Source organism: Haliotis rubra, unplaced genomic scaffold, assembly GCF_003918875.1.
Source record: "Haliotis rubra isolate DU_JTF1 unplaced genomic scaffold, ASM391887v1 Scf277, whole genome shotgun sequence".
Classification (NCBI taxonomy): Eukaryota; Metazoa; Mollusca; class Gastropoda; order Lepetellida; family Haliotidae; genus Haliotis; species Haliotis rubra.
Genome location: NW_025766858.1, coordinates 806,110 through 820,230, shown reverse-complemented (window position 1 = coordinate 820,230; position 14,121 = coordinate 806,110). Strand labels below are relative to the sequence as shown.

Below are 14,121 nucleotides of genomic sequence, written 5' to 3'. Positions count from 1 at the left end.
TGGTGAAACTGTGGATCACCTTGACTTTATGTCTTGAAAACCATTAGATTCAAGTGTAGAGGAAACTTGTGTCAACCTTGGGAATATTCAGTTTCAGCTTTAGAGTTTACTCAGTTACAGCCCTGAGAAAGTCTGTGTTAGAATTGATTTTCAGCAACTTCGGCTTGTCAGATGAGGTGACTAATGGGGTCAGGTGGTCAGGATCCCTGACAGTGGTGATGCTTGTCATCATATCCCTACCGATGCTCATGATGTTAATCACTGGATTGTCTGGGCCAGACTCGAATTTTAGGGACCGAATATTGTAATACTGTGTGGCTTTAAACAGCAAACAAACAAATTCATGCATGAAGATAACAGTGCTTTCAGCTTATCATTTCAACAGCTTTGTACATCAGAGATATTACATGCTCACTTATTGTGGATAGTGGTGTAAAGATTCATCGATAGTATCGATGTTTACATCGTCAACTATGCAATACAAGTGCATCAATACAAAACACATTAAGTACTAATATAGCAGGATATTTATATCGTGAGGGTCCATGATACATCAATGTATCGTCACAAGAGACGGTATATCCCGATACAACTTAAATACTGCTTAAAGTTGTAAGGAGTATTGCATTAGGAATAGGAAAGGAGTCTCTTTGAAATTCTTCTGAATTTTAAAAACAAATTGAATTTCAAAGGAATTTGTTTCTGTCTGTTATCTTACATGAACAATGGAGTTGGTCTATAAGTCAAAGAGTGTGAACATTTTTCAAACTCTGTGAACTGTAGAATACTTGTCTTCAAGTAATTGAAATATGCAGATATGTTTTAGTTGTTTGACAAATAACAACATTTATTAACAACTATGTACAATGTCTTATCTTTGTTAAGAAAGAGAACAAAGAGAAGATGAAATTTAAAAAGCATATTTTTTCCAGTGATTCTGTATTCTGATATAAATTACATTGAATTGTTTGTGAAAGCAATGGTGTAGAAACACAACTTCCCAAGGGAAACTTCACTTTCAAATTTACATGTATTAGATCAAGGTATACTGAATATGTTTGACTGTACTTTCTTAAGCATTAAATGCTGAAACTTTATTAGATGAACAGCTTTTTAAGTGTGTGTGAATGTAACACAAGTTCTGCTGTATAACAAATAAAGTTTCAGTCATTTTATCTACCATATCTGTTCTTTTTTTTAGAAAAGTATCGGGATACGTATTGTATCGCCACAATTGTATCATGATGATAATCGTCTCGCAGGTTCTTGTCAATACTTTCATGATGTATCATCTCGCCTCATTAAACTGGTATCGGGATATATCATCTCGCCACTTAGGCCACGATACACAGCTCTAAGGCCAGACCAATTTTATTTCTTGTTTTACAGATCTGCCTGTCGTATTTTTTCAAGAATAAGAAAAATAATTAAAATTAATGTTCACCGCTCAAAAAATAAAATCCCAATGTTTTTATTTACCAAAAATGTAAGCTTGCAAGAAAATGTTTTTTAGAATTTTTTTGCCCCACATTCACTTCACAAATTGCCAAAAATAAACTACTTTCAGTATTTAAAAGGAATATTACTTTGACTGGTGATTTTTATTTTTTGCCTCCTGTCTTTAGGTTTTCTGAGGACAAAAATCCATAAAACAAGAAATAGAATTGGTCTGGCCTAAATGTGGATTGTAATGATCATTAGATTCTCAGACAGAATAGGTTGCACAATGCTTGGTGTCAGAGCCGACCAACATGAATCAGATTGTTATAATGTGTGACCTGGCTGATTGAGTGTCATTGTGTTCGGAATGGTTGTTATACTCATGTTGTACACCACATGCTGTTGAGGAGCAGTGGGATAGCCCAGTGGTTAAAGTGTTCGCTCATCATGCCAAAGGATCAGGTTCGATTCTCCACATGGGTACAATGTGTGAAACACATTTCTGGTGTCCCCTGTTGTAATAATTCTTGAACATAAATCCCAACTCACTCACTTCCTCACTCACTCATGTGCTGTTGAGTTCTTTTTCAAAATATTGCTATGTTTCAAAATAACCTTAACTTAGTCATCAGTGCAAGATTTATAAATATTTCACATAATTCTACAATGTATCTTTGTGTCTGGAGCAGCTGGTGGTTGATAGCATGAGCACTGGTTTTTCTCATCTGGCCATAGGGTGATGTAGCCTAGTTGTATTAGTGTTCACTCATCAAAGCCAAAGACCTGGGTTCGATACCCCATGTGTGTGTCACCAGCTTTGATATTGATGGAACATTGCTAAATCCCTCAACCCTCACTCAACCACCCACTCAAACAGTTACTCAACCACTCCACCACACACTCAACCACTCACTCAACGACCCACTCAATGACCCACTCAACGACCCACTCAACCACTCACTCAATGACCCACTCAACCTCTCACTCAACCAGTCCCTCAATAAATTTGGGGTTTTGACCTTGAATAATTATCATTGAATCTTTTAGATATCAAATTAAGTCAAAGAATTGTAGTTTTCACATAAAACAATTGTTATATTATTTTGGGAATACATTCAGATGATGGTTGATGTCGCGGTGGGGTAGCCTAATGGTTAATGTGTTCGCTCATCATGCTGAAGACCTGGGTTTCATTCCTAATTTCTGGTGTCCCCCGTCATGGTTTTGCTGGATTTTTGCTAAAAGTGACATAGACATTACTCACATTACTCAGTTTGTGATAGCATCAGACTCATCTCATGAGCTTTGTCAGTACAAATGATATACATACATTATATATAACATGCAAACAAAAAGAATTATGCAAGTGATCGTCTAAAGTAATTACAGCTTGTTCAGCTTGACCTGAGCTACTCTACATATGCATGACCTGGGAGGTCAAATGGCACAAATGGCAGGTTGGGTTATCTTCATTAAATAGGGGTGCAGAGAACGTTATTAATGTTGCGTTGTGCGAAGCATGCATATATGGATTCGTTACAGAATTTGTCCCGGAAAACAACACTTCTGAGAAAACAATCATTTCATGTTTTAATTGAATTGTGTATAGTCATATGCTATCTAGTTTGGTTTACTAACTTTACAACGTACAGACGTCAGTTACTTTCACAATCCGATTCACTCTCGCTATCACTCTCTACACCCAGTTAAATTATCACGTTTTTCTATGTTCAACTGCAATATTTCTGTGTCAGTAGTCGATTTCCAGATTTCCAACATGGGCACAGCAATCAGTCCACTCGTTTACACCAATCGACTGACAAAGGTGCACCCCTTCACAATAATAGACCCAACTACAAGTCGCAGTTGTGACACAGTCACACAATTCATTAGTATTCACTTGATCAGGTCAAGCTGAACAAGCTGTACAGTCAACTGGAAGGGTTTTGACATTGTTTGTATTTAGACAAATGGTGATTTCTTGATAATGATATACCTGAAAAAATATCTCAGATTCTTATGAAATTACATTGATCTTTTCGAAAAACATTTCACTCATGTTAACTCATTTTACCTTTCATGCGAAACAGTATACCTAATGAGGGAACTCCTTGCTATAATGACAAGACGTGTAGTCAGTATGGCAAAATGTCAAACATGATACAGTCATCCCTCGCAATAACGCTCTTCGAGATACCGCAGATTCGGTTAAACCGCGGGGTAATCCGTGGCTCCCATAAAAAAGATGCCCAGTGATCACACATATTCACGTCATCGAAAATAGCACATCAACAAATTCGCTGTTGAGCTTGATTACAACTATAATGGAGGGCTGCTTTTGGAGATCGAACACAGTGTTTGCCAACCACTACCTCAGAGACATTGCCACCGAAGACGTCTCAGGCATTCGCCAGTTTGGGCCACTTGTTGTAGCACAACAACTAACGGTTCCAAAAGGCGCTGAGTAGATCTCACCCCTTTTAACACGTGACTTGTGAAAACAAACGCTCTGGAGAGCAATGGCTATAAGTCCATGCTAACGTCTAGGACAGACTAGCTTGAGTGATAGACCCTGCACTTGTATAGAACATACTTGTACATGAAGAAGGGTCGCATCTCCACTTGATGCGCGCATCAAGAGATGGAGTTGCAATAGATAACTAATGGAATATTAGTATATCTAAAATCCACACGGAAATGTCAGGAGAAGTTTCGGAAGAAATCTGACAAGTTGTGGTCCCCCCAGACTCATTAGAGAGAAGTTGAAAGAACAGAATCTTCAACAGTGCCGTCATAAGTTCCCAAGGGGGGTAATACAGGACGTAAATCTACAACCAGTGAATCCAGAACGTGGCTTGACCCACCATCGTTTCCGACGGATTCTGCAAGCATAATTAGCATGAGTCAAGATTAGGAAAAATATGTCATTTTCTGACTAAAAATGATATTTTATACTTATCCTGACTCATGAGGTTAGCCCTCCCAACCTCGCCTCTTATGGCACTCTGGATTTCCCTGTAAATCCGGGTGTCAGGCTTACATACGGAGAGAGTGACAAATATGGCCGTTTGTGACCATTTGGGCGCCAAAAGGAGGAAAGGGACGGTACTCGTGGGTGAGTGTTTTTACGTCCACTTTTTTACAGGGAACTTCAAGGGATTTCAAGTGTTCCACTACCATTCGCAAGAGGAAGGAGACAAGCATAATTAGCATGAGTCAGGATAAGTAAGAAATATCAATTTTAGTCAAAAAATTACATTTCTGATAATGGAAAAGAAATTCTTTGGTGTTATAATTTCAGATCGTTTTTAACTGAATCACCGGTACATTGGACCAAAACATCGATCTGCGCCCAGGTGATTGCTATTTCCGGCTTAGTTGAATAACAGGTAGCATGACAGGAACAACAATTGAATTATCATATCTTGTGATGTTTGATTGCAAGTTTCATGTACATACATCTATTTTCATTTACAAAGTTTTTTTGTTTTTTTCATCTCCAACAATACGATATAGTTTCGATTGGGCACAATACACGAAATAGCAGTTTTGTTATGTCCATGGAAAATACGATTTTACTTGGCCTTTGTTCCGCATTATGTAATCGTTATTATAATGCGGGTGTCTAATAACGTGGGGGTCATCCATGGACCCCAATACCCCAGCGTTATGGCGAGGGATGACTGTATCACTTGTTAGTTAGGAATGGCTGAAAGCAGGGGAACAGTATTGTGATTGTATTTATGACAGTATTGATGTTGTCAGGAAAGTAGTTTCATTGTAGGAGGAAGTGTAACTAGGGAGTTGTATGTCTATCTGTATTGATGTCTGCCATAAACAATCAGCTGTTTGTTCAAGTTCAGATGTCTCCCAGGTCAACAGTTTAAACTGTAATTATGGTGTTAGATTATAGCTGTAGGATATTCAGGATGATTTATGGAAGTGGGAGTATTTAGTTTGTTTCTGTACCATGTTCTCCATCTGTCTTATTCATATCTTTCAATGTGGGCGGTTGGGTAGGCAAGTGGTTAAGGTGTTCATTCGTCATGCCAAAGACCCGAGTTTGATTCTCCACATGGGTACAATGTGTGAGGTCCATTTCTGGTGTCCCCCGCCGTGATGTTGCTGAAATATTGCTAAAAGTGGCGTAAACTAAACTCACTCACTCATATCTTTTAATAAGAATTTGCCTTCAGCAACCCATGCTCGTCGCAAGAAGCAAATAATGGGATGGGGTGGTCAGGCTCGCTGACTTGGTTGACACATGTCATCGTATCCCAGTTGTGTAGATCGATGCTCATGTTGTTTGTCTGGATTGTCTCTGGATTGTCTGGTCCATACTGGAATTATTTACAGACCGGCACCATATAGCTGGCATATTTGCTGAGTGAGGCAACAAACCAACCAACCAGTCATATCTATACCTGTGGCTAACCACACCAAGCCCTTACATTCTCATTAAACATATCTGTCTCCAGTTATCCATCTGAGGGCCTCCTTCTTCCATCTTCCATACACCTTTCCCTTCTAATGGCCTCTTTCTGTTGTCCTCCACCTACTACCCCCCCTACCCCCCCCCCCCCTTGCCATCCTCCTCCCAGCATTGTCATCATGCCCTCAACTGTCCTCTGTCCTTCATCTGCCGTCCTCCATCTGCCGTCCTCCATCTAACGGTCCTCACCTGATTATCAAGTGTACTCATCCTGCTGTCCACCATCTACTATCATCCTTCTAAAGTGAGCGAGTGAGTTTAGTTTTACGCCGCTTTTAGCAATATTCCAGCAATATCACAATAGGGGACATCAGAAATGGACCTCACACATTGTACCCATGTGGGGAATCGAACACAGGTCTTCGGTGTGATGAGAGAACGCTTTAACCACAAGGCTACTCCACTACCCACCATCCGGTACCCTTAATTATCCCCCGCAACAACGAAACGAGTTCCGTCCATCCGTCCGTGCATCCGTCACACTTTGTCCAAAGCATATCTCCTAAGCTATTGGTGATGGCTTAACCAAACTTGGTACACACGTCAACCATGATCCCCAGATGTGCCTTTTCGGGGTTAGACCCAGATGCGAATTTTATTTTTTGCAGTTTCCATGGAAACATGACTTAGGCTGTGACTATGAGTATGTCATCTTGTCCAGAGCAGATCTCCAAAACTATACAAGCTAGATTCTTCAAGCATGGTACATATGTCAAGCATGATCCCTAGATGTGCCTTTTGGGGGTTAGACCCAGTATGAATTTAATTTTGTGAGGTTTCCATGGAAACGTGACTTAGGCAGTGGCTATGAGGATGTCATCTTGTCCAGAGCAGATCTCCCAAACTATACATGCTAGCTTCTTCAAACTTGGTACATATGTCAAGCATGATCCCTAGATGTGCCTTTTAGGGTTTAGGCCCAGATACGAAGTTTATTTTTTGTGGTTTCCATAGAAACGTGACTTTTGCTGTGACTATGAGGATGTCATCTTGTGGCATTTTCATGGCAACAAGTTAGGCTTCAACTGAATTTAGTGGTAGTGCTCTTCTCTGGAGCAGATCTTAAAAATCTTTCATTACTCTCCTTCCACAATTTGACATAATCATAACTGGTAGACATATTCATAAAGAGTATTTTGCCGTTGCGGGGGATATTGATGACTTTGTCTTCTTGTTTGCAATCCATTTGCTGTCTGCCATCTAATATTTTTTATTCTTGAACTGATGCACACATGAAGGTCCGGGTTAGAATTGGTCTTCAGGAACCCATTCTTGTTGTAAGAGGCGACTAATGGTATGGGGTGGTCAGGCTTGCTGGCTTAGTTGACACATGTCATCGTATCCCAATTGCGTGGATCAGTGCTCATGCTGTTGATCACTGGATTGACTGGTCCAGACTCGATTATTTACAGACTGCCGCCATATAACTGGAATATTGCTGAGTGCGACGTAAAACTAATCTCACTAACTCCCTTAAGCTGATGTGCATCCAAACATTATTTGGTGATGAGAATGCTGAATGAATGGTATATCTAGTAGTGATAATGCAGTAGCTGTTAAATGTAAAATAATTGTATCTGCCTTATGATTGTTAAAAATTTAAAATCTTGAAGCAAAGCTTATTGGAGCATCTTTTATCTTTAATGCTTTCATGTCCTTGAAGGGAAAGAAATTAAGAGGACACTCCTCACAAGATGGCTTCATAAATATCATGTACTGCCCCTGGTTATACTGGAAGTTTCCTTGTTACAGTTACGTGGTTGTACCATCACATAAGTTTTCTTATCACCTAAATAGAAATGTTATAAGATTTCCTTATACTGAGATGATGGATTGCATTGTGCATTGAGGTGAGGTGAAATGAGAGTTTAATGCCACGTTCAAGATTATTGCACCTAAACAGCAATGTTAGTGTGTGTCGGTTTGTACTAGACCAGACTACTGCCTGTTTTAGAGCTCCAGATCACTGAGGTACCAGGCTGTGGTTTACCATTCATACCCTACAGTAACACAGTATACTGACTCTAGTCCTTGTTTTGCCTCGGCCGCCTCCGTGGTGTAGTGGTTAGAGTGTCCGCCCGGAGAGCGGAAGGTCGTTGGTTCGATTCCTGACCGCGTCATACCAAAAGACGTTAAAATATGGTACTTGTTGGTACTCAGCATTAATGGGTACAACAAGGACTGGTCAGCTCGGAGTCAGTATAATGTGTCTGAGTAGGGTATTCATGCGTTACTGCGGCATGGTATCTCAGTGGGCTAGCACTATAAAACCAGCTTCAGTCTGGGCTAGTACAAGCAGCCGCACATACACATACACACGCATGCACATTGTCATATGAGCGAAATATTCTCAAGCACGACGTAAAACCCAATTTTACCTCACCTCACCTCACCTTGTTTAGCCTCCTTGATGCCATTACAAGGGGAGAATGTAGCATCTTTGGTGTGATGTTGCCAGGGATGAACTTCTGCTTTCTGGGCAGATGCTTCTTCATCCACCAGATACTTGGGGCAGTCCACTTTGAGCATGTATCTTTGCTAGTGTGTGACAGTGAATAAACAATTTCATTCATGAACCAAAATTAATTCTACCAGAGTGTTAAGTATAACTGGATATTTCCTGGCATTGGGCAGCTTTTTCTTTGTTTCTTCTCTATTTCCCTATATCTGCTATCAGTTATCAATCTTTCACCATCCATATCCATCTTCCATTATCCCACACTTTTGTTCCACCATCCATTCATCACTAGGTTTCCACACCCACATCCATATCCACCCATCACTGATGTTCAACAACCCCCATCCATATCCATCCATTGAACCACCCATCACTGATGTTCAACAACAACCCCCCATCCATATCCATCCATCAACCACCCCATCATTGAACTCTCCATTGAACTCTGATGTTCAACCACCCCATCCATCATCCATCCATATCCACCCATCACTGATGTTCAACCACCCCATCCATATCCACCCATCACTGATGTTCAACCACCCCATCCATGTTCATCCATCACTGATGTTCAGCCACCCCATCCATCATCCATCCATATCCACCATCACTGATGTTCAACCACCCCATCCATATCCATCCATCACTGATGTTCAACCCACCCCATCCATCATCCATCCATCATCCATCTATATCCAGCCATCACTGATGTTCAACCACCCCATCCATATCCACCCATCACTGATGTTCAACCACCCCATCTATGTCCATCCATCACTGATGTTCAGCCACCCCATCCATATCCATCCATCACTGATGTTCAACCACCCCATCCATCATCCATCCATATCCACCCATCACTGATGTTCAACCACCCCATCCATCATCCATCCATATCCACCCATCACTGATGTTCAACCACCCCATCCATCATCCAGCCATATCCACCCATCACTGATGTTCAACCACCCCCATCCATCATCCATCCATCACTGATGTTCCACCATCCCATCCATCATCCATCCATATCCACCCATCACTGATGTTCAATGCCCCTTCCATCATCCATCCATCACTGATGTTCAACCACCCCATCCATCATCCATCCATATCCACCCACCACTGATGTTCAATGCCCCATCCATCATCCATCCATCACTGATGTTCAACCACCCCATCCATCATCCATCCATATCCACCCATCACTGATGTTCAATGCCTCATCCATCATCCATCCATATCCATCCATCACTGATGTTCAACCACCCCATCCATCATCCATCCTCATGCATCATTTATCACTGATGTTCAACCACCCCATCCATCATCCATCCTCATGCATCATTTATCACTGATGTTCTGCCACACCCATCCATAATCCATCAATCATCCCTCCATCCCTCACTGATGCCTGTTCTCTAATAGGAGGTCTTCCTAAACTAAGGGGGGCGGTGGGGTAGCCTAGTGGTTAAAGCGTTGGCTCGTCACGCCGAGGACCCGGGTTCGAATCCCCACATGGGCACATTGTGTGAAGCCCATTTCTGGTGACCCCCGCCGTGATATTGCTGGAATATTGCTAAAAGCGGCGTAAAACCATACTCACTCACTCACTCACTCCTAAACTAAGGATATGCTTACATCCTGCACAATTTGTTTGCATTTTCCTGGAGTCAAGTTGACTGTCATGGTGCAACTATAAATTATGAACACAAAATATTGGCTAAGGAATGTAATTGTATGAAGAGATTGGGGACTTTTGAAGTTCTTATTTTAGTCATTCTTGTGATATTCATGATGTTAAATGAAATCATGTAAAATTGAACAGTGAGGCATGTTCCCCTTTGTTGACCCTGTAAAATATGCCACCTTACATGTATGACATAAAAAGAATTATGTCATAACAACATTGACATGAAAGAAATTTACAATTCAGATTTGTCTTCTTTCTGACATTTGCATGCCTGACATAGAGGCCTAGGGAATTCACTGTGTGTGAACATGCTCAAGTCTTGTAGTGTGATATATGACTTGTCTACCTGACACATCTGTAACAAAGTGACTATGGTGATATAACAGATATATCCTCGCCACTTGGGATATATGTGGAAAGTCACTGCTGGGACTTTCAAAGTACATTTCTGTACCAACAGTTCATAGTACAAACTGTAAGTTCTGCCTGTTTAAATGGAAGGATTTAGTGACATTAGAGGTAGGCTCCTGAATCTTTGGAGGGACAGTTGCCAATCTACAGGTTGATTGTGGTCACTCATATGATATAATATAATATTTGATTTTTATAACCTGTGAGTACTGCTTTGAAACAACAAATGTGTTTTATAAATTGATTGCTCACTCGCAAAAACAGGGCAAAATTTGATTTTATGCTGACATCCCCAAACAGGCTATTTGTTTTTGTGACCTGGTTGAATCTATTGATAATTGAATCAGACATTAATAATCATGCTCACAACATCAATCACTGGTTTGACTGGTCCTGACTTCATTATTTACAGGCTTCCTTGATATATAGCTGATATCAGTTATATCAATACGAGTTGATAAAGTTACAAATATCCAAGGCTTGTCAAGGATGTTGTTACATCGTTATCATCCAAACCTGTGTTCCACAGGAGATCTCGCTTGTGTGAGATCATATCATATCTCCTAGGAGATATCGTTTTGCCAGTAGATTTTGTACAATGCCCTGACAATGCTATGACATCATCAACTTGATGACATCACAATGCTATGACATCGCTGCACTGCAAGTCTAATGGTAGTATAGTGTTGAGAGATGTACATTCATTGAAAACTAATGAAGAATGGTTTTTGATGATAAATAGAATCTCACCCTTGTGTCTACTAATATCAATTATATCAATCAACACTCGTTGATAAAGGTAAAAATATCCTCGGCAAGCCTGGATATTTGTAACTTTATCAACTCGTGTTGATATAATTGATATCAGTAGACACTTGGGTGAGATTCTCTATTTATCAACAAGTGTTGATAAAATATATGAGGATGAGATTCTATCTATCATCCCAAAGCACTCGTAATTAGTTTTTAATTAAAAGTGTACATCTCTGAACACGGTACTGCCATTGGACTTGCAGTGCAGTGATGTCATAGCATTGTGACATCATCAAGTTCATGACATCATAGCATTGTCAGGGCATTGTACAAAATCTACTGTCAAAATATCTCCAGTTGAACACAGTTCTGAATGATAAAATTTGAACATTCCTAATCGTGGTGGAAACCTACAAACAGCTAAAAGATTTAGAAGGTTCGCTGGTATTTCCACAGTCACCCAGCACCCATTTTGTCTATCTGCTAATCCATTGTTATAGATATATCTATCAGCTTGCAACAAATTACCCTGGTAACAGATGATTTATCTGTTTCAGTAAAAGCACATGCAATATTAGTGAAATAAAACATTAAACCCCATTTTAACTCCCCTATCCATACATCAGTGAATTATAAAAAATACAAAATGAGATTCAAAAACAGATAAGATGCAGCAAAATTGTAAACCTAACAAAGTTGACATTTTGGTTCATGCTTGTTTAATAGTGATGGTTATGATGATCCAACTGAAAATAGCTGACGATTTTATTGTGTTTGCGTGTAGCCATAAGGATTGGGAGTGACTTTTCACTGAAACAGTTATCATTAGAAAGAGAAAAAACTATTTCCCCAACAACATATCAACTTAACATTATATGGAAGTGATCTGATTTCCGGAAATGCATTAGAGGATTTGAACATGTCGTTGAAAACATCTTTCTTTATTGGTTTGAAATATCAGTGCTTTATCTTAATCAATAAACTGCTCTGGTGATGTAAGACGTCGGCATCAGTTCCGTTTTGTTTGTCAGGCATTTATTCAGCCTCTGTATCAAGTTGTTGATGCGTGATGTTTGTGTTTTTTTCCAGAGTGGAGTAATGGGGAACTGAAACAGATGCAGCGCATGGCGTATTGATCACAAGAATCGAGTTAGTCGTCCATTTTGACATTTGACGTTTGGGTAAGTATTTATTTGACCGCACTGTTTATTAAGTATTATCTTACCTCAGTGTACATATCCTTTATTTTTTTGTTATTATGTATGTATATTATTATTATGATTATTAATTACAAACATGAAAATGATTAAGCATTTTTCTCATGATGCATACTGGTATTTTTGGGATGATGTCCCAAATAATAGTTATTTTTTAATGTGTATTAATATGATTCATAATTGCAAACATTAAAGATTAAGCATTTCTTTTCATGGTGCGGACTGGTATTTTTAAGGATGATGTGCCAAATAATAATTTTTTGCTTATATATAGTGATATGATTAGTAATTGCAAACCTAAAAGATTAAGCATATTTTTTATTTTGCGGACTGGTATTTGGGGATGATGTCCCAAGTAATTATTCATGTATACATTATTATGAATATGATTAGTTATTGCAAACATGAAAATGGCCTTTTTTTCATAATGCGGGCAGGTATATTTTGGATGAGGTCTCAAATAATTACTATATACCGGTATATATTTTTAATTTGGTTACTAAATGCAAAGATATAAGTGATGAAGCATTTTCTTCAAGTTGCGAACTGATATATTTTTTATTAACAGACCTTAAATAATGACTGCTTTGTCCTTAAATGGACATTAACTATTTAAGTTGTAAGTAAAACACAACTAGGCAATAACAGAACTTATATTTTCGCCGTTATTTACCTTGATGATGCATGAACAGATAGCGGATTTAAAATGCAGTTAATGGAGATGAACATGGCAATATCGAAGTCATCATGTAGAATTTACAATGACAAACTAGATTAAAGGGGATATTCATGAATTAAGCAGAATTTGAAACAAATATCCAAATTAATTGTGGATATTTTGTTTTGGACACAAAATTGTATTTGATATTACTTTGTGTTTTAAAAACGTCATCCTTAGCACTTGTAATGCTCAGTTTGACATTTATATTATGCTATTCTGTTAGCCCTTCTGTTTTTACCCTTGATAAAGATTATGCCAGAATTAACTCACTTTGTTATCTGTGAATTAGTGACAAAAAAATCCCCAAGCTTCCAGATGATTGTGTCAAATTATTTCTTTATTGTCCCCCGCCGCAACGCGGAACGGGGGAATGTATTCATCAGCGTCCGTACGTACGTCCCAATTCTTGTTAACGCGATATCTCATGAACTGTTATACCCAATGTCTTCAAATTTGGTGACAGCCTACATTGGGATATTACGCAGACACCAGTCGAGTTGGGTGACCTTGACCTTATCTTCTAGGTCACCACGACACTTTGACCACTTTTCAAACTTATTAAACGCAATATCTCATAAAACATTGCACCCAATGTCTTCAGTTATGTTGACAGCCTACATTGGGTGATTATGCAGATCCCAGTCATTTCAGGCATCTTGTATGTGACCTAAATATGAAAAGTAGTAAATATGTTATAAATATTTCATTCTTCTTTAGCAGCGGGGGACATTGCCACATGAGTGGCAAATACTTGTTGTCATACTTTTTACCCCTACATGTAATATTTATCAAATATTCCTTGACATAATAAAAAATATTAACTCAAAACATCATTTTCTTAAGCTTCTATAATGAAACATGGCTTGTCAAAGTCAATTTTTTTGTCATTCCATAGTTTCAGCTATTATAAATAGGTGTAAAATATGTTTTATGGAGAAT

General features: G+C 39.0%; 1 protein-coding gene across 1 annotated transcript in view; it reads left to right on the top strand.

The window, feature by feature from the left end:
* Nucleotides 1-14,121, top strand: part of LOC124280958 (D-glucuronyl C5-epimerase-like) — a 339,439-nt gene that overhangs the window by 118,857 nt on the left and 206,461 nt on the right. The window contains exon 3 of the mRNA XM_046716964.1: nt 12,334-12,425. The gene's annotated coding sequence lies outside the window, so the exon portion shown is untranslated. The remainder of the gene's footprint in view (nt 1-12,333; nt 12,426-14,121) is intronic.